General features: G+C 42.5%; 1 protein-coding gene across 16 annotated transcripts in view; it reads right to left on the bottom strand.

Moving 5' to 3' along the window:
* The window catches only part of LOC145510158 (uncharacterized), a 735,177-nt gene that overhangs the window by 542,338 nt on the left and 170,956 nt on the right, over positions 1-21,883 (bottom strand). Inside the window, exon 3 of one of the 16 annotated variants that reach the window (XR_014056833.1) lies at positions 7,859-7,941. The exons of the other annotated variants lie outside the window; for them this stretch is intronic. The gene's annotated coding sequence lies outside the window, so the exon portion shown is untranslated. The remainder of the gene's footprint in view (positions 1-7,858; positions 7,942-21,883) is intronic. 16 annotated transcript variants of the gene reach the window in all.

Below are 21,883 nucleotides of genomic sequence, written 5' to 3'. Positions count from 1 at the left end.
TAAAAATGTGGAGATGGATAAAACACAGTTCCTACCCTCAAGAATTTCATAGCATAAGGGAAAATCAAAAGGGCAACCAAAACAAGTCCTGGGCCCAAAGCGGAACCCTGTTTCATTAAGTGGCAAATTCAAAGAAATGAGTTGAACAATTAAAATCAAAACACAGTTCTAATTTCTACTCATGTCTCTCACCATATCACAGGAGATCCAGTTTACCATCCACACTCCTCTTTTTTGTTAATCCCCCTTTCTTTCATCTCATCTCCAAATTCCTCTAAACCTCAATGTAGTTGAGCCGCTGGGGCCATCCTCGTACCTAGCTCCCTCCCCAAGGTTTCCTGGCATCCCAAATGCAGGTATCTTCTGCCTTCTCCCTTTCCTAAACATGTAACACCATTTCCCAACTAGAAGTGGCTGCTGGAACAAAGCTTTCTCCTGGGTCATTTCAGAAAGGCCAGAGACTGCAATAACTCCATAGCTGCAGTCTTCTTGGCCCAGAGAGGAGCAGAGAGATTGTTTTCTCATGTGATTACTTTTCTTACAAGAAATTCTCCACCTCATTTCACTCACATAAGCAGATCATTTCCAACTGCTCTGAAAAGGGCCGTGCTGAGGGCAATGTGTGTACAGGGAGGTGTGCAGCCACAGAGGTGGGCATTAAGCTCAAGAACAAAGCAGAAACTTGGTTGCTGGAACCAAATCAGGCTCGTCCTGCATATTGGGGCTTTCTTACTGTTTTGGACCCAGAGGAACTATGTGTGGGGGGTGCAGGTATAGCAGGGGTCAAGGCCAGGGGGGGTGGGGGGGTGTTGGAAAGAGGCTTTAAGGATGCATCCATCCAACTCACAAGCAAATGAGGTTGAAAACAAAGTGAAATGCACAAACCAATCCCTTGGTCCTCTATTCTCTGATCCACTTAAGAACAATAGCTTCTTAGAGAGGAATCAGGGGTAGGGGATAGTTAGGTCTGCAGGGAGCCATCCATTTGGTAACTAGAAATGTGGGTTAATTCTGTCCCTGAAGGAACAGAACCTCACTATAGTGAGCGCTAGCAACATATTGTTTGGGTAGGGAGAGGGCATCATTATATTAATAGTTCATTAATAAATAGTTCAAGGCCCTTTGTCATTGACCTTTATAGAACATCATTATAACTGTGAGACTTCACAGACTGATATGGAGCCAAACTACCTGAGGTGGAATCCACAATTTGTAAGATTTTGAACAAGCTATTTCACCTCTTAGTGCCTCAGTTTCTACCTCTGGAAAACAAAAACAATAATATTACCTACCTCATAAGAATATTCAACAAGATAATATCTGCAAAGTACTTAGAACAGTGCCTGGTACATAGGAAGCATCACATAAGTATTTGTTAAATTACTATCAATTTCAGTATTAATACCATTTAAGTGGTACTTACTGTGTGCCAAGCACTATTCTCACAACAATTCTCTCCAAATGGCAGGCAGTTTAAAATGATCTCTTGTTTACAGCTAAGGAAACTGAAGCTCCAAAAGGAAAGTAACTCACCTAGATCACATGGCTGATAAGTGACAAAATCAGAAGCTGACTCTAGGCTGCTTGGCTTTGAAGTCCATGCTCTGGGCTCTTTTGCCATCCTGATTCCCCAAACCAAGTTCTGGAGAAGTACCCCTCCAAGAGGTTGTCTAAGATCTGTCTCCTCATCAAAGTCCCTCCAAAATCTGGGTCTGGGCAGGTGGAGTGTCAAGCAGGACACAGCTGCCTAACAATTAGCACATGCTCCTGGGACGGTGGGAGCCACACCACCATTTCTGCTGGAACAATCTGCTCCGCTCCAGCTTCTGGCTCAGGAGAGTGCCTCCCCGGGAAGCACTCCTGTCTTCAGCACCAAGTGACTCAGAGAAAACCTGAGCTCCTGGAGCCTGCTCTCCTCTGGCCAGGCCCCCTTCCCTGGGAGAGGAACACCACCTTTGACTCTGGGGACAACTCAGAGAGGCTCGGGTAGGGCAGAGGACAAGGTGATCCCTTGACCTAACACCACAGCTGTGTCCACAGATCAGCAGTAAGAAAAGTAACTATAACAACGAATGTAGTGGTTATCACACATGGAAATGTGAGTTAACTGAAGGGGTTATTGTGTGCAGGGAGCTATTTTGAACAACTGACCAACTGACACGCATCATCTCGTATACACCTCACAATAACCCTAAAACATTATTAATACACCCATCTTACAAATATGAAACTCAGACCCAGAAACAGAAAGTTATAATACTTGTCAAGGCCCTAGAGCTAGTGAGTAGCGAAGCAGGGGAGAGGGCCCAAGTCATCTGATTCTAGAATCTGTAAGTCTCCTTTCTCCTGCTCCAGAAGCTGTGGCCAAGTTGAGGTGCTACAAGGCCATTTTCCCCTTTAGTCTGTGGATCTAACTTCTAAACAATATGTTTCGTTTCTTTGACCCACCACTGACCCTGCCCCACATCTTCCTGGCTGGTTTGAAACTGCCAAAGAATTCTTCAGAGCTCCTCAGACTGAAGTGTGGAGTGTTCAGGCAAATAATGTTTCAGAGAGAATTGAGTTAAATGAATGCGTTTGTTCCAAAGTGAGAAACCATATCAGAGTCCCCCCTGGGGAGCATCAGGCCAGCTGTGCAAGCTCAGCAGTCAGCTAGGATCCTGCTGCTCCGTGCCATGCCTGCCTTTCTTCCTCAGTCTCTCTGTATGTGTGTGTGCTCAGTCGTGTCTGACTCTGCGACCCCATGGACTGTAGCCCGCCAGGCTCCTCTGTCCATGGGGACTCTCCAGGCAAGAATACTGGAGTGGGTTGCCATTTCCTCCTCCAGGGAAACGTCCTGACCCAGGGATTGAACCTGCATCTCTTACACCTCTTGCATTAGCAGGCGGATTCGTTACCACTGCACCATGTAGACCCTGGCTATCACCCACAAAGGCCTCATCAGGGCACATGCACGTGGCAGTGGTCCTGGGCTCAGAGGTGTGATTCTAGATTGCACCCTTTGCTTTCTCCCGAACTCCCGCCTATGCGGCAGACACCTTTGCTCTTCTGCTGGTCCACACTGACAGGGTTCTGCCCAGGGCTTTCCTGGCAGTACTGGACCACTCTGTAGCATGAGCATCTGACACTGGCCCCCTCAGCCTGCTATGTTTAGAGATGGACAGTTCAGCCCCGTGGTGACGGCCATGAACTGCCATCTATGATAAGTCAGATCATTCTGCAAAACAAGGAGGACCCCACCAGGCATAGAAGCAGTCTTCACAAGCAGCTTCTCTTAAGACACAACCACTGAGGGACCTCCTCCTCTCCCCGCAGAGCCGACACTCCAACTTCTTGCTTACTCTCCTGGGATGCCCCAAGGTTGGGTGGCTTATAGTTAAGAACAAGAGATTTGAAACCAGATAAAATCAAGTTCCAATTCTAGCGAGGCCATGTGCTGATCATGTGACCTCAAACAAGTTGCTTTGCTTCTTGTTGCTTCTCTCAACCTCTGTTTCTTCACTTAGAAAATAGAGAAAATAATATACCCTATTTCAAAGAGTTGCTGCAATGGTTGAGTGATTTAATGACCACAAAGAAACTAGCACAAGGCTGGAACAGAGTGAGCACTCAAAACTGATATCCGTCCATTTCATGCTGGTTGCTAACTTCTTAAGGTGCCAACCTCCTCACATGGGCTGGAGACTGGTAAGTCTGTATTTTCATTATTCACTGCCCCCTGGGCCTCCATGTGTGGGGGTACAAATACTCGAGCTTCAAAACATCTACAAAAGACTCCTTCTCTTCTCTTCCCAAATTAGTGTGACCCATAAGACCTTCACCATTCCTGTCCCTGACACACATAGCTTTAACTCTCACTCCACAGAACAAGTTACATTTTTCCAGAAAGAAAATGGTTATGTTTCATGCTTCTGTACCTTTGTGTGGCTTTTTCCTCTGCCTGGAATACCTTTGCCTAGTTTCTTGGGCTTCCTACTGCTTTTCATTCTAGCACCTCTCTCTCTCTCTCTCTCTCTCTAAAAGTCTCCCCTGACATCACCTCCTTCCCATCTCAAGCTGGGCTGGGTGACCTCTCATGAGCTTCCTTAGACCTTGTCCTTCTCCCATCATTGCCAGTATCACATTGAATCAGAATGGCCTGTGTGGCAGGTAAGTATCTCAGTCTACAATATAAATTGTGTGTGCACGCACACACACACAAAACCCCACCTTTCCTCTGTTGCCTGATAATTGAACTTAATTTCCTTTCAAGCTCCCAAATCTTAATCTCAGTCACGTCGGGTAATATTAGTTGATTTTATATTTTCTCAGGCAGTTTGGCCCCACTCCCAATCCCCACACTTCCCCAGCCTGAGTCTGGGCTCTGAGAGTCTCATATAGTGCTGAGGCACCCGTGGGGTAGGGAGAGAGATGGGTGAGACACCTGCTCCTCAGTTGCCATCATTACCTCAGCTGACATTAGTAACTCACGTTGGCATCTGCTGACATGAAGCCCAACCCACCTCTGATCCTCTGTTACCATTCTATAGAGGTCTTAGCTCTGGCCTATGATCTGCCTCTCCAAGTCCAGCATTATCTGGTTCCTTCTGTGTCTCTCTGGGCACAAGGGAATCATTTTCCTGTTCTACATGCAACGCTGGGCCCTAAGAGGCCATCTCAAGGCCACAGGCCCCATTTCCACTGTCCCTGTGCCCTTGAGTGTCAAGGAACAATGCAAGGAGCCCTGTCATCTTCCCAGTCTCCACCAAGAAAATCAAGTGCAGATACCCTCCTTCCAGGTTGTCCCCAAACCCACCTGGATATACTGGCAGTCTTCTCACCCATCCTCCCTAGAACTCACCCTCAGAGTCATGGACCCCATCTAAGGGAACAGTTTCCCATATGCCACCAGTATCCACTTCTGCATTCCTTTCCATTCTCTTTTAGACCAGAAAATATGGATCTTTTATAGAGCAGGGGGAAAAAAATCCCAAACTCTGATTGGTTTTATATCTTCTAGCCTCTGAGTCTCTTCAAGGTGAAGGTTTTTGGAACCCCAAATTCCTAAGCTTTTGGAAGCCCCAAATCTTTCCTTTGAAACTACTGTATGCCTTGACATTTCAAACAAATTTTGAAACTCAAAATTGACTTGATTGCTATCTTTCTGTGTTCTGCTGTAAAAACCCTTCCCTGAGGCAAAGAATGCCTCAAGGTCTAATTTGAATAGGGAAGTGCCATAGGACCAAAAAAAAAAAAAAAAAAAATCCTTTCCTGAGGCAAAGAATGCCTCAAGGTCTAGTTTGAATACGAAATGTGCCACAGGACCCCACCCACCCCCCACAAAACTAACCAGACACAGTAGTAAATACATCAAATCAGTATCTCACTCCTCTTAATTTGTTCTATTGTACACCAAACTGTGGAGAAGGCAATGGCACCCCACTCCAGTACTCTTGCCTGGAAAATCCCATGGACGGAGGAGCCTGGTAGGCTGTAGTCCATGGGGTCGCTAAGAGTCAGACATGACTGAGCGACTTCACTTTCACTTTTCCTGTTCATGCACTGGAGAAGGAAATGGCAACCCACTCCAGTATTCTTGCCTGGAGAATCCCAGGGATGGCGGAGCCTGGTGGGCTGTCGTCTATGGGGTCGCACAGAGTCGGACACGACTGAAGCGACTTAGCAGCAGCAGCAGCAGCACACCAAACTGAGTTCTCTTTCTGAAAGGAATTATTTCATTCATTTCACTAATACTTAGCATGTGCTCAATAAATTTTAATTGACTAAATAATACATCTATTTCTGTTCACATTGTTTGGAATTTCAGGAAATAAACAACATACTGGATTATCAACTAGAGTCTGGAAAAGTGATGCAGAAGGGACAAAGCTCTTTTTCAGTTCAGTCACTCAGTCGTGTCTGACTCTTTGTGACCCCATGAATCGCAGCACGCCAGGTCTCTCTGTCCATCACCAACTTCCGGAGTTTACCCAAACTCATGTCCATCGAGTCGGTGATGCCATCCAGCCATCTCATCCTCTGTCGTCCCCTTCTCCTCCTGCCTCCAATCCTTCCCAGCATCAGGGTCTTTCCCAATGAGTCAACTCTTCGCATCAGGTGGCCAAAGTATTGGAGTTTCAGCTTCAACATCAGTCCTTCCAATGAACACCCAGGACTGATCTCCTTTAGGATGGACTGGTTGGATCTTCTTACAGTCCAAGGGACTCTCAAGAGTCTTCTCCAACACCACTGGTAAAACCAACTGAACAAATCATCTTGACTCTTCTAAGAGACACTTTTCCCCCAGAATTTACTAAGCAGTTATATGATCAGACACTGTTAGATATTTTATATACATTATCTCATTTAACTTTATCTTGGTGCTTCCCCTGGAGAAGAGAATGACAACCCACTCCAGTATTCTTGCCTGGAGAATCCCATGGACAGAGGAGCCTGGCAGGCTACAGTCTGTGTGGTCGCAAAGAGTCGGACATGACTAAGCGACTAACACTGGGGCTTCCCAGATGGCGCAGTGGTAAAGAATCGGCCTGCAATGCAGGAGACCCAAGAGACACAGGTTCAATCCCTGGGATCAGGAAGTTCCCCTGGAGTAGGAAATGGCAACCCACTGTAGTATTCTTGCCTGAGAAATTCCATGGGCAGAGGAGCCTGGTGGGTTACAGTCCATGGGGCCACAAAGAGTGGGACACAACTGAGCATGCATGTCAGAGGAGGCACTCTATCTTAAAAATGAGAATGTGGAATCTTCTAGGCAGTAATACCTAGTGCTTGAGGCTTAGTTTTTCCACTAGAAATAGAAGGGCTCTTCTTGCCCACAGAATAGCCACCAAGCTCAAAGGCTTATCAGTCCAAGTATAGTGAGAGGGGGAACATAGGAAGTTACAGGAAATGAGCATCTTTCCTGGCATCTGTGGTTCTGACCTCACTAGATCTGCAAGTGAAAAACCAGGGAACATATTTATCATCTCATGTTTTGTATTACCACCCTCGTACTGAGATAAATTCATGGAAGTTAATATGGGGAAGCTGGCAATAATTTGAGGAAGGCTCTTGGAAACCTCATATTGCCTTTGCCCTGAGGCTCATAATTTGACTTTCAATCAACGTAGCTGAAATACACGGCATGAAAATTTTATAGCAAAAGGAAAATGTGTGTGCCAGGAGGTAACCTCCTTTATGAGTTAATTATTTACTTTTAAAGGGAAAGTATTACAATGTAAATCACAGGTGCATTGTTGCTCAGAGTCTGGCTCGAAGGTGGAGATGACTATGCTCTCCAAAATCAAATGGGGTCATTTATTCAGATTCATCCTAAAGCACCTGCTGTCCAGGTATACTGCCCAAGTGCAAACTAAGAAGGAGGCATTGTGGCTCAGGGGAATCACCACTCAACACGGACCAAAGGCTTGAGCTCAAGCCAGGACTCTCTTACCTCACTTGCTAAGTCACTTATGATCTTGACCCTATTTCCTCATCTTCTGGGGATAACAATATTGACTCTATAGCAAATGGTTGCAGGGAGGACCAAATTAGTTGATACAAGTGAAAGAACTTTGTAAAGCATCATGCCCTTGTGAAACGAGAGAAGGTAACCTGGCTATCAGGGTTATGCTTCCCATTCCTCTTGCAGAAATAGAGAATATGGAGAGAAACACTGGCTGGCACTCCTACAGTGCTCACCACGCACAAGTGCCGTTCTGTGTGATGGCCAATATGAACTTATTTAGTCCTCAAACAACTCACTGTGGTAGGTTCTACTATTATCCCCACTTACAGATAAGGAAACAGAGTCAAGGAGGGGCTCAGTCACTGGTCTAGGAAAGTAAGCTGTAAAGCTGGGATTCTGAGGAAGGCCTACCTGGCTCTAGAATCTCTGCTATTAATACCCTTGGCAAGGATGTCCTCCAGGATTCCCAGGTGGCTCAGTGGTAAATAATCCGCCTGCCAATGCAGAAGACAGAGATTCGAACCCTGAGTCAGAAAGATCCCCCAGAGGAGGGCACGGCAACCCACTCCACTATCCTTGCCTGGGAAATTCCATGGACACAGGAGCCTGCCCATGGGGTCTACGGTCCATGGGGTCGCCAAGATTCGGATGCGACTTAGTGACTGAGCATGAGCAAGGATGCCTTCCAGTCCACCTTCAAGCGTCCCCTCAGACATCTTTATCCTTTGATCCTACTGCAAAGCTATACTCCTTTGGGCCATAAAACAGCTAAAAGAAGTACAGCTCTCCAGAACAGAGTCTGTCTTGGGACCTGGTGCTTCTTCCCCACTTAGTATTAATACTATATTATGTATCTTACAAAGATTAATTCCTGTTTTCTGGTCCTCCCTCTGCCCTCTAAGCTCATGCAGAGCAAAGTGAGCCCCTTCCGCATGGAAGCAGTTCAAATACTAAAGATAATCCTCAACTCTACAATGAATCTCTTCTAAAAGCTAAATGACTCTTCAATTCTTTATCCCTTTATGGAATAGTCATAGGAATTTTCCAGATGCTCACTGCCAATTTCTGTATTCCTCTGCTATTCTCTCCTAGAAATGGGCTATCGGTGACAAGACTTACAATCTCAAGGGCAGTCGGTCCAGGACAGAGGTTAGGACTGCCATTTCCTATACCCATGATCCCACCCACAAAATCACAGCTAAAAATCATGCTTTATTTTCACATGCTGCTATATCCCTCTGAGCTCAGCTTCCCTCCAGCCTGGTGTTTGAAAATTTTAAGGTATGAAAACTCTTTCTGCAGAAAACAACTTTCCTGACTGAGGAAGGCTCAGTCAATTCCCATCACCCAGAGGCAGATTATTATGCCCTTAGATTACTCTGCTCCTGGATTATTCCTATCATTCTCCTTCATAAATTCTTTTTTTCAACTTCTCTAGACATTCATTCATTCGACAAATATTTATGGAGAGTCAACCAAATAGCTGGTACTCCAGAAGCTGGGTCAGAACATATTAGGACTGTTCAGTAGTTCTGAACAAGGTAGAGACTCAACTCAGTACATCATTTGGAAGCCTTTAGGAAATCTACATAGATCTGATTCATTCAGACTCTCTCTCTCTCTGCTTATACAAATATGATTCTACCTTTACTTAGAGTAAGTGTTCAATAAGCCTTTGGTGAATTGAATTAAAGATTATAAAGGTGTGATTTACACATGTATGATGATCCATGATGTGTCCAAGTGTCTGTTGCAAGGAAGACAAGGTAGAAGTGTACCCACCTTACTTTGTGGTTCTAACATTTATGTTTTCATCTTGCAACTGCATTGAGAGAGTAAGAAACTAGGTAATTATCAAAACAGTGTCTAAGTAAAGAAAATCATTTGTAGATTTTCTCAAGGACAACCTTTATTCTGGCTTTTTAGCTGTTGACTTTGGAGAGATGTTGGGTACCAAATGGTTTAATATTTTTCACAGATGAAGGTCTTCTTTGATTTCCCTAGTGTTTATGACTTTTTTGTGTGTAATAAATTATTTAATTATCAGCCAAGAATGAATGGTGGAATTGTTGTAAAGTCTACTTATACTTATAAAAAGTTATAAACAATTATAAATGATTTTTTTAGGCTTTGACTTTTCATAGAATTTGCCTCTCCTCTTATATACTGCATCACTTATCTACTGCTATATCGCATACCACTCCAAGACTCATTTAAAACAACAGCCATGCTGAAGTTCACAATCTGGGTTGGCTGGGCTCGGTGTGGTAACTTGTGTTTGTTCCACACTGAATCGGCTGGGAAGACTCAGTTAGCAACAGAAATCCAAGAAAGCCTCACTCAATCCCGGGAACTTGGTGCTGGCAGTGGGCTGGGGCGCCTCAGTTCCCTTCCAGGTGACCTCCCTCTCCAAGTGGGCTCTCAAGCAAGATGACCTGGATTTCTTTACATGATGATTGGGTTTTGAAAGTAAAAGTGGAAACCATAAGGCCTATTAAAGGTCTGGGTTGCAAAATTTCAGAACATCACTTCTACTACATTCCTCTTAGTCAAAGCAAGCCCCAGGATCAATCCAGAGTCAATGGGTAGAGAAACAGACTCCACCTCTTGATGGGTGAGACAGCAAGTCACATTGCAAAGGGATATCCCTTTGTGTCCATTTCAGAACACAAGAAGACATTATTTTAAGGACTCCACTACATGCAGCCTGGCCAAATAGATGGAATAGTATCACTCAGATGATAGTAAGAGGGACTCTCTCTGGCAAATCCGTGTGAGAGATGACCTGGAGCATTTCATCAAGTATGCCCACCATAATCAAAGCAGTCAAGAAGGAGTGATATGACTGAAGAAGGTCTTCCTTGAGGTCCACCTTGAGTTGAGTGGATTAAAATGAGGGCTATTTTTCAAAGCCCAGTACATGCACTTGGCAGCCTGACAGCCATGGGTTCAAATCCCAGTTTTTCTATTTGCCAGTATTGGCAAGTTCTTGACCTCTACGATCCTTTTTTTTTCTCAAGCACAAAATAGGCATAATATTATTAGGGGCCTCCCAAGGAGTAGGCAATGGCACCCCACTCAAGTACTCTTGCCTGGAAAATCCCATGGATGGAGGAGCCTGGTAAGCTGCAGTCCATGGGGTTGCCAAGAGTCGGACACGACTGAGCGACTTCACTTTCACTTTTCACTTTCATGCACTGGAGAAGGAAATGGCAACCCACTCCAGTGTTCTTGCCTGGAGAATCCCAGGGACGGCGGAGCCTGGTGGGCTGCTGTCTATGGGGTCGCACAGAGTCAGACACGACTGAAGCGACTTAGTAGCAGCAGCAGCAGCAAGGGCTTTTGTAAGAATGAAACAAAATGTTTCAGATGAAGTGTTTAGCACAGAACCTGGTAACAAGTGAGTACCTACTGAAGAACAGCCCCCATTTCACCCAGAATGTGAGCTTTCTCTTCTAATGAAAATGTGCCTCCTATCTCCATGGTAGAAGGCAGGCTGGGCTTTCCTCGGCAAGAAAATAAGAGTGAGACCCAAAATACTGAACAACCTGTGTGGCCCAGGACTAGCCATGCAGAACTGAAGCCACTCTTGGGGCTCTGCCGCGCTGAGCATTAACCCTTCAGTTTCTGGATTGGGAGAGATTTAGGAGGTCCCAGGCGACATGCCAGGGCAAGCAGGGTGGCAGGGAAGCCCAAAAAGGGCTTGGAGCAGTGGCTACGTACTAGTAAATACAGAACGAGTTCAATGTTATAACCCCAAGGATGGCGACACAAGTGTGGACCAACTAAAACAACAGCCTTACCTAGGCCAAGAAGTGCCAAGGCCCCTCTTCTGCAGGTAGTTTAGTTAGTACAGCCAGCCTGGAAGAGAGGAGCCAAAATTGTATCCCTCCTGCCTGAAGGGCTGGGGTCTAAAAAGCAATTGATACCCAGCAATGATTCCAACCAGGGAACAAAAGTACAATTCTGCAAATTACATCCAATGGTCTGGCAGCCAGCACTGGAAGATAAACAGCAGCCAAGAAATAGCAAGAGAAGCTGAGCATCAGAGGGAGCAGCAAGGAGTGTGTGAAGGCTCCGATACACATGGACACTCAAAGGCAGGAACACAAACTTTGCAGCTACAAGTACCATAAGCCAGATCAACCAAAGAGGTGGTCCTCTTTAAACTGAGAAAATGGAAAAAGAAGCGGGTTCCTCAGCAAATATCTGCACTACTGCTGTTAGTCCAAAGGTGTGTGCTTAGTGCTGTGAGGGGCAAAACAGTGACATTACCCCTGCCTTTGTGGGGCTCCTGCAGAGGGACTGAAGAGCCCACTGCCCCAGCCTGAGGTGCGGGCACCCAGTGAGGCCAGTGGCTGTGATGATGAGAAGCAGGAAGCTGAAGGGTGGACTCCAGAGAGAACGAGCAGGAGAGACAACATGGGTGGACAGGCTCTCAGCAAGAATACAGTAAGTGGGGGAGGGAGCCTGTCCTGGCCAGGCCTCGGAGGTCCAGGCAACAGAACAACCTTACGAGGAATTCACCAAGAAACCAGGGTAAAAGCCTCCTAAGCCAACCAAATAAGTCCCTATTTCCCAAACCTCCAGTCAAGACCCTTCATAATTGGCTCCAACTTACTGCACAGGCATCAACCCCAGCAAAGTGGAATTGCCTGGAACGGGGAAATGAATAGCACATACTTCATGGGGTGGTTACGAGGGGTGAGAAAGTTATTGTGTGTGTGAAGCACTCAGCACAGAGTCTGTTCCTGGTTACTGGCAAACATGATGATTCTTTCTACCACCACGTACAGTTAAGTACTTGTGCACTGCACAATGTTGTCCAGTCACTCCAAGTCACGTTCCCATGAGATGTCTGCCATTGTCTCATTCCTCAAAACTACTGCATTGGCTAGCAGAGTCCTCATTTCCTCACAAGGTTTTGTAGGAATGAACTGAGTTTATAATCATTGTGTTTAGCTCAGTGTTTAATAAGAACTATACGTTCAATAAATGTTCACTGACATTATGTTATTGTTGTTGATGATATGTTTAATGTCCAGTTTAAATAAAAAGATTTCCTTTTCTGTTCGTTTCCAAACCAGCTTGCCTATTGCCGGCTGAATATGGAGTGTGCAATGTCCTTTCAAGCTTCCCATCAGCCTGTCTCGTGCACCGCCAGTGGTTAAAGATTTCCCAGACCCCACACTCCTCTTCAGTTCCTGCATGCTCTGTAAATTCCCTGACAACTTCTGCCTTCCTCTTCTGAAGCCCCAGAGCATCAATTGTCAGGGTCATTCACTTGGCAATTAGTCATTCTGCACCTTGTCACAGCTCCCTACTGCAGTTAAACCGACGATGCTGGTCTGTCTTATCCCTTTCTGTTGCCTGTGTCCCCACCACACCACCAACTTTTGGATGTTCCTGAAGCACCAAGTCCAGTGTCCGGCACCTAAGGAGGAGCTCAGTGTATTCATTTGGAGAATGAGATGAGATATGGTAGTGACTCAAAGAGTTGAGAGCAAAGTGCCTGTGAAATGTTCTGGGATGATTATAAAGAAATTTGCAAAAAAGAGAATCAGCACTTCAGGTGATCAAAATGTCCACTTCAGGGGGTCTGTATGGACAGAGTCTAAGCAGGTGATTCATGCCTATGTGTTGCTCATGTTCCAGGCTGCTCCCAAATGAAACTGAGTCCCAGTGAGCACCTGTGAATTCACAGCACAGCTCTAAGAAACTGTTTGCTAGCCAAGGGAAGATGGCACCCTTGGGCCTGACTTAATCATCCTTTTGAAACTGGGGAGAAATGAACTCTTGCTTCATACTTTGTGACCATCTCCCTTACCCGGGAGCCTACACAGGACCAGGAAGAATGAGTCACAGACCCTGGCCTGAGGGGCTAAGGGACTGCAGGGAGGAAGTTCGCACATGAACAACAGACTCTTGCTCGACCACTACCAACTGCCAGAATCCACCAACGTCAGGTCCCAAAGTACAAGAAGGCACAGAAGAGGCAGACAGTGCATGTGAACCTCCAGTCCATACTCCTACCTTTCACCAACAATCCCTTCCCCACCTCCAAGACTCATTCCAGTACCAACTCCTGCTGTAGGCTTTTTTCTGTATTTTCCAGTCACAGAAAACTGCTCCCCTCTCAGGATCATTCAACCTTTTTGGTCAAAACCTGTTGCTTCCAAACTATCACACAACATTCAGCATTGACGTTGTTAAAAATCCCAAGGTTTAGAATTGAAAGAGACACGTGTACCCCAATGTTCAAAGCAGCACTGTTTACAATAGCCAGGACATGGAAGCAACCTAGATGTTCATCAGCAGAGGAATGGATAAGGAAGCTGTGGTATATATACACAATGGAATATTACTCAGCCATTAAAAAGAATACATTTGGATCGGTTCTATTGAGATGGATGAAACTGGAGCCCATTATACAGAGTGAAGTAAGCCAGAAAGAAAAACACCAATACAGTATACTAATGCATATATATGGAATTTGAAAGATGGTAACGATAACCCTATATGCGAGACAGAATAAGAGACACAGATGCATAGAACAGTCTTATGGACTCTGAGGGAGAAGGTGAGGGTGGGACATTCTGGGACAATAGCATTGAAACATGTATATTATCATATGTGAAACAGAACACCATTTCAGGTGTTCAATGCATGAGACAAATGCTCAGGGCTGGGGCAATGGGATGACCCAGAGGGATGGGATGGGGAGGGAGGTGGGAGGGGGGTTCAGGATGGGGAACACATGTAAACCCATGGCTGATTCATGTCAATGTATGGCAAAAACAACTACAATATTGTAAAGTAATTAGCCCCCAACTAAACTAAATAAATTTATTAGAAAAAAAAAAAATCCCAAGGTTTGCTTCCAGGTTCATAAGAGGCTGAAGTAAATGTGAGTCTGGAAGCACAATCAAAACACCCAATTTCAAATATTTATGTTCATCAAAGTGGCCACATTGATTGACTGTGGTGGTGCTGTTATTCAGTCACTATGTCATGTCTGACTCTTTGTGACTCTGTGGACTATGGTCCACCAGGCTCCTTTAGCCTTGGGATCCTCCAGGCAACTGGAGTGCGTTGCAATTTTCTCCTTCAGAGGACCTTCCCAACCAAGGGTTTGAATCCGAGTCTCCTGCGTCTCCTGTACTAGCAGGCAGATTCTTTACCACTGAGCCACATGGGAAACCCTTGATTGACTGTATAAATGTATAAACATAAAATCAATCTGTATTAATAAAAAGATTTTATCCATTTTAAAATGTGTGCGATCTTGTTTGAAAATGAGTCCCACCACTGAAAACAAAACATAAGTTTGAAAAAGATGGCTTTCTATCATACATCTGGTAATTATTTCTTGTTGCTACTGCTAAGTCACCTCAGTCGTGTCTGACTCTGTGCGACACCATAGATGGCAGTCCACCAGGCTCCCCTGTCCTTAGAATTCTCCAGGCAAGAACACTGGAGTGGGTTGCCATTTCCTTCTCCAATGCATGAAAGTGAAAAGTGAAAGTGAAGTTGCTCAGTCGTGTCCAACTCTTAGCGACCCCATGGACTGCAACCCTCCAGGCTCCTCTGTCCATGGGATTTTCCATGCAAGAAGACTGGAGTGGGGTGCCATTGCCTTCTCCGAATTAATTCTTAATGCTCTAAAAAAAATTTTCTGGCATGGTTTTACTATACTTTCATTATGTGTTGACTACTTATTAATTATTAATTGTAGGTTTTTGTTTTTTTTTTAATGTTCTAGAAATTGAGTTCAGTTCCAGAAGCAGCAGGGAGCTGAGGCTGGGCATTCTGTCATTCTGACAGAGGCAATCCAGCTCTCCTTGCCTTTCTCCAGTTTGAGGACCTAGATGGCTCACTTTGAAGGAGTGTACACACAGAGGACAGGAAAGATGCTGATATCCTTCTCTAAGCTTTTACAGAGATGATGTCCATTTGTTCTGCTCCCCAAATCCATCCTAACAATTGATAGAGTCAGTGATTCCAAAGGGGTCACTGACATTCCACCTCTCCTGGATAGCTAGCTCTTCTTAATCAAACTGATGCTCCAGACCTCCTTCTCCTAAGGAGCCTGCAGTATGTTGCCAGGTGTGTGGAGTTCCATTTGAGGACTGTTGGGATTTGTGGGCCATCAAGAGTTCTTTCAATGACAGACATCAAACGACCTGGGTTGCCACGATCTACTGTCAGAATATTTCAGATCACTTAGGGGAAATAGTTTAAGCAAGAGTTAAAATACTAGAGGGCAGTTTGGCATAGATGATAAGCACATTGTGGAATTCAACTATTATCCCAGGTTTCTCCACTGATCTGCTGCCTGACCTTGGAAAAGTGACTTAAACCTCCTTGAGCTTCAGTTTCATTTTTTTTTTAAAAGATAATATTAATACCTGCCTTTTACACATCATGAGGAGAAGTAGGACAATAGGACGATATATATATATATATATATATATATATATATATATATATCGTCGTCCCTTGGTGATGGACAGGGAGGCCTGGCGTGCTGCGGTTCATGGGGTCGCAAAGAGTCGGACATGACTGAGTGACTGAACTGAATTGAACTGATATATATAAAAGATATAAAAGTGCTGAGAGTATCTGGCATTCAACAAATGTTAGCTCTTACTTTTAATTAGTGAAGTTTATACATGATTTGCTTTTAAAAAGTTAAATGACCAAGGCCTCACTCTCACTGACCCACTTCTAAAATGCATTTCTGAATGACAAAGAAAGGCTGGAGGTGTAGTGAGGCTGTGGGAAATTGTGCTCCATCTCAGGAATATCAAATAGAGTGCCTTGCCCACATAAACATTCATCATGTGTTGGGGAGGATTCAGACATGCCTCTCTGCCTAAAGCCAAAGGCATTTTTTTTTAGGAATGAAATTCTCAAGGTTTAGTAGTGATTTTTCTTTATTTTTAAAATGTAATAACTTGGGGATCATGTCTAGAGCCCAAAGATGTCAAGAAGACACAGGCATTAGAAGCTAAGGGATATGGGTTCAGAGCCTAGTTTAACTGAAAATCACGTGACCATGGGCAAGTTACTTATACTCTATCTTTCTCTCTCTCTCTCTTTTGTAAAATGGAACAAAGAAAACATACCCTCATGAGTTGACATAAGGATTGAATTAAAATATGCAAAGCATGTAAGCTAGATTTTTTCCCCCTATGTGACAATAAGCAACATAACCTCTAAACATCAATTTCTTCATGAGTATACTGAGGATGAAAATCTCTCCAGATTGTTTTTTTACACTGTTAGTGAGTCATAATTGACCTACAGTAAAAACTGCATTTATTTCAAGTGCAATTATTTCTAGAGTCACAATAGTGTGTATCCATAGTTTGTTATTTTTATTGCTAAGTAATATTCCACTGGATAGATAAAGCATAGTACACTTATCCTTTTGCCTGCTGATAGACATTTGGGTGGTTTCCATTTTTAGACTATTCCAAATAAATTTATAAAGTTGTGACTTTCTCTAACAAGAGAACTTGGTTTGCTAACCAGTTAATGCTAGCCTCAGAGACTAGTTGAGAAGTGTTTCCTCCTCATCAATTTTCTCAAAGAGTTCATGTAAAATTAGTACAACTTTTTTCCTTAAATGTTTGGTAGAATTCACCAGAAAGCCATCCAAGCACTAACTTTTCTTTGAGAGAGTTTTTAAGTAAAAATTTAGTATCTTTTGTAGAGTTATACAAGTTTATTGTTTCTTATTGAGTGAGTATTGATATTTTGAGTCTTTCGAGAAATTTGTCCATTTTATCTAAACTGTCAGGTTTATAGGCATAAACTTGTTGATAACATTCCCATATTATCCTTTTAATAACTGTAGAATCTGTAGTAATGTCATTTCTCTCATTCCAGATACCATTAATACATGCCTTCTTTTCCTCTGATTAATCTGGCTACAGGCTTAATTCTATTGATTATTTCAAATACATATATTTTATTTCATTTTGATTTCTTTTTGTTTTCTTTCAGTGATTTCTGCTTTGAACTTTATTACTTCCTTCTTTCTTCTTATTTTAGTTTAATTTGCTCTTCTTTTTATGCTTTTGTTTTTAAGGTGGTAGCTAAGATCACTGATTTGTGAGTTTTCTTTCTTCTTATACAGATGTTTAGTGCTATAAATAGCACTAAATAAAATACTGTTAGCAGCACCCCACAAATTCTCTCAGCGTTTTTTTTTAATTAATTTCAAAATATTTTCAAATTTCTCTTTTAATTTCTTCTTTGATCCATGTTACTTGGAAGTATGTTATTCAGCTTTCAACTATTTGGGGATTTTCCATAGATCTTTATGTTACTGATTTATAATTTAATTCTATTATTATCAGAAATGATAGTGTAATCCTTGTAAATTTATTGAGACTTATTGTATGGCCCAGTAGTCTATCTTGGTAAACGTTCTTTATGCATTTGAAAATAATGTGTATGCTATTGGTATTGAAAGACCTATATAAATACCAATCAAGTTAGGTTGGTTGATAGTGCTGGTCGAGACTACTGTCACTGAAGAATTTTTGCCTGTGTGTTCAAGTGGGAGTACTAAAATCTCTGTCAATAATTATGTTTTATTCATTATTCCTGCTGTTTTATCTGTTTTTGCCACGTGTTTTGAAGCTGTGTTGTTAGGCATAACATAAACATTAAGGGTTGTTGTGTCTTCTTGATGTATTGACCTACTCATCATTATGAAATTACCTCCTTTATCCTTTATCCATGGTAATATTCATTGCTCTGAAATATGTTTTGTCTGATATTAATATTGCCATTCCAGCTTCCTTTGGACTACTATTACTAAGATACATATTTCCCCATTCATTTACTTTTAGTCTATTTGTGTCTTTACATTTCTTGTAAGCAGTATATTTTTGGACCCTGCTTTTTATTCAGTCTTACAATCTCTGCTTTATTGGACTAGCTACATTTAATATGATAATTAATTCACTGGGTTTTAGTTAGTTATTTTGCTTTTTGATTTCTATTTGTCCTCTTTGTTCTTTACTTGCTTTTATTCTTTTTCTGATTTTTTTGGATTATTTTTTCATAATATAGTTTTATTTCCTTTTTTGGCTTATTAGCTGTTAACTCTTGCTTTGCTGTTTTAGTGGTTTCTTTGGTGTTTACAGTAGACATTTTTAACTTCTCCCAGTTTATCTTCAAGTAGTATTATACCATAAAAAAGTAACAGTGGAGAAAAAATTAGAGACTGGGTATAAGGAAATGAGGGGCTTCCCCGGTGGCACTAGCGGTAAAGAATCCGTCTGCCAATGCAGGAGACTTAAAGAGACACAGGTTCAATTCCTGGGCCAGGAAGATCCCCTGGAGGAGGTCATCGCAACCCACTCCAGTATTCTTTCCTGGAGAATTCCATGGACAGAGGAGCCTGGTGGCTATGGTCCATAGGGTTGCAAAGAGTGGGGCACAACTAAAGTGACCTAGTATGCACAAATGCATAGGGAAATGAGGGAGTTTCAGCATTTGACATGCCAAATTCGGAATGAAATTTCAAATGAAAAGGAGCTTATTATATCAATGATGTCTCAAAAATGCTTCCTTAGAAAGACTAAACTGACATATTTCTCAGGTTAATGTGTTCTGTGATCTAGCCTTTTCCAAGAGTTTTAGATTTTAGACTGCATTAAAAAAAAATCTCAATGCAAATAGAAGAAAGGGGAGGAGGTGAAGGAAAAGTATAAAGGGGAGGAGAGGGCAGGGCAAATGTTCAAGCTTATGACTGCATTCTAACATTTTGATTTTACAGACTGTAAATTAAGAATACCTCTGCTGTCATTCCTGGTCTCCTTTCCCAAGTCTACATTCAACCATCTAGAAGAGCTGAAAATGGTTCTTCAAATGCACCAAGATACCTGATATAAGTAAAGGCTTTTGAAAAATGCCTTTATTAAACTGGGAATAGAACTGCCATATGACCCAGCAATCCCACTGCTGGGCATATACACCGAGGAAACCAGAATTGAAAGAGACGCGTGTACCCCAATGTTCATCACAGCACTGTTTACAATAGCCAGGACATGGAAGCAACCTAGATGTCCACCAGCAGACGAATGGATAAGGAAGCTGTGGTACATATACACAATGGAATATTACTCAGCCATTAAAAAAAAATACATTTGAATCGGTTCTACTGAGATGGATGAAACTGGAGCCCATTATACAGAGTGAAGTAAGCCAGAAAGAAAAACAACAATACAGTATACTAATGCATATATATGGAATTTGAAAGATGGTAACGATAACCCTATATGCGAGACAGAATAAGAGACACAGATGCATAGAACAGTCTTACGGACTCTGAGGGAGAAGGTGAGGGTGGGACGTTGTGGGAGAATAGCATTGAAACGTGTATATTATCACATGTGAAACAGAACACCATCCCTTGTTCGATGCATGAGACAAGGGCTCAGGGCCGGGGCAATGGGATGACCCAGAGGGATGGGATGGGGAGGGAGGAGGGTGGGGGGTCCAGGAAGGGGAACACATGTAAACCCATGGCTGATTCATGTCAATGTATGGCAAAAACTATTACAATATTGTAAAGTAATTAGCCCCCAACTAAAATAAATGAATTAAAAAAAAAAAAAGAAAAATGCCTTTATTGTCATAAGTCGTCATACAGGCTGGTGTGGAAATAACAGAGCTAAGTCTAAAAGAAAGGGGAAATAATAATATTTCTAAATTGCAGACTTTTTATGTCTTTTTTGAGTAAGAGAAACAAACTTATAAGTTAAAAAAAAAAACAACTCTAAAAGGATTTCATGAAGAACATATTCCTGTCTGCTAGCAGACCAAACTGCTGAACTTAGGCAAAGCAACACAATTTAGCAAGGCACTGAATCCTGGAACAGGCAGAGTCAGTACAGATGGGTGGTAGTGGCTTCCTGTGATACTGTTGATGCAGAGAAACCTCCTTCTTCTATGAAATCATAGAAATGTTTGAAATTCTTCACAAAATGTAAAATTCTTTCACAAAGTTCAGTGTCAAAGAAAGAAAAGGAAATCCCCAATGGTCAGAAATGAACAGTCAAAGCAGTAAGGGGAAGGTACTGTCATGGTGGATTAAGGGAGTGTGGGACCATACATAGGCTCCAGGGACTGGGAACTGGGGTTTTAAGATCCCTTTAGGAATCCAGGGTCACAGCAGACATAACCCCCTATTATAGGGTTACAGTACTCCATGGGACAGAGCTGTCACAGATTTAAAGAATTCCCGCTATCTAGTATTCTACTATATCATTACACCAAAATTTATTTGCTCATTCTCAGTGACAGACACTTGGGTAATTTCTTATTTTTATGAATACAGACATTGCTGCTATGAAAAGCCTTATGCAAGTCGCATGGTGCACAAAAACAAGTCTTTTTAGGGCATATGCCTAGGAGTGGAATTGCTGGATTATAAGGTACGGTAAGTTCTTTACAAAATGTGATGTTTCCAGTTGTTTTAATTTTTACTAACTGATGGGTATAAAATGGTATTTATTGTGCTAGTAATTTGCAACTGTTTGATTACTAATAAGGTTGATCATCATTTTATTTATTTATTTTTTTGGATGCTCTGGGTCTTGGTTGCTGCAAGTGGGCTTTCTCTAGATGCAGAGAGTGGGGGCTACTCCAGCTGCTGTGCACGGATTTCTCACCGCAGTGGTTTCTCTTGTTGCAGCATGTGGACTCAGTAGTTGGGATGCATGGGTTTAGCTGCCCCATGACATGTGAGATCTTCTTGTACTGGGGATCGAACCTGTGTCCCCTGCACTGGCAGGCTGATTTTAACCACTGGAACATCATCACCAGATGATCAAGTCTGATCATCATTCCATATGCTTATTGGCTAGTTTAAGGTTCCTCTTCTGTGATAAATCCGTTTATCTTTTGTCCATTTTCCTACTCAGTTCTTGAGAAGGGTTATTTATATATTCTAGATATTAATTCTTTGTCAAGTACATGTATTATAAAGACTCTCTAATTTTGTTTATACCAGGTTTTGATGAACAAAAACATTAATTTTGCTTTTGTAAACTGTAGTAATTTTACTTTTGTAAATTGTAGCAAAATGTAATGGTTTTTCCATTTAGTTTGGAAATGCTGCCACCTTTTAAGTCATTTTCTATCCTAAAGGCATAATACATTCTGCAATATTGTCTCCTAAAGTTATATGGTTTAAACTTTTATCTGTATTTGTTGTCATATTTTAGAAAGGAAATTGATTATACATTTTAGTATGTAAATGAGCCCAGTATCATTTATTGAAAACCTTATCCTTTCCCCCACTGATTTGCAACTGCAGTTTATCTGAAAACAAAGTCTATTTCTGGATTTCCTATTCAGATTCATTGGCCTATTTTTCTATCCATATACCAATAACTCACTAAATTACATTTA

The sequence above is a fragment of the Giraffa tippelskirchi genome, chromosome 6 (assembly GCF_054371585.1).
Source record: "Giraffa tippelskirchi isolate mGirTip1 chromosome 6, T2T-mGirTip1v1.2.pri, whole genome shotgun sequence".
Classification (NCBI taxonomy): Eukaryota; Metazoa; Chordata; class Mammalia; order Artiodactyla; family Giraffidae; genus Giraffa; species Giraffa tippelskirchi.
Note: the sequence above shows the minus strand (reverse complement) of the source record. Positions and strands in the feature narration are given on the sequence as shown.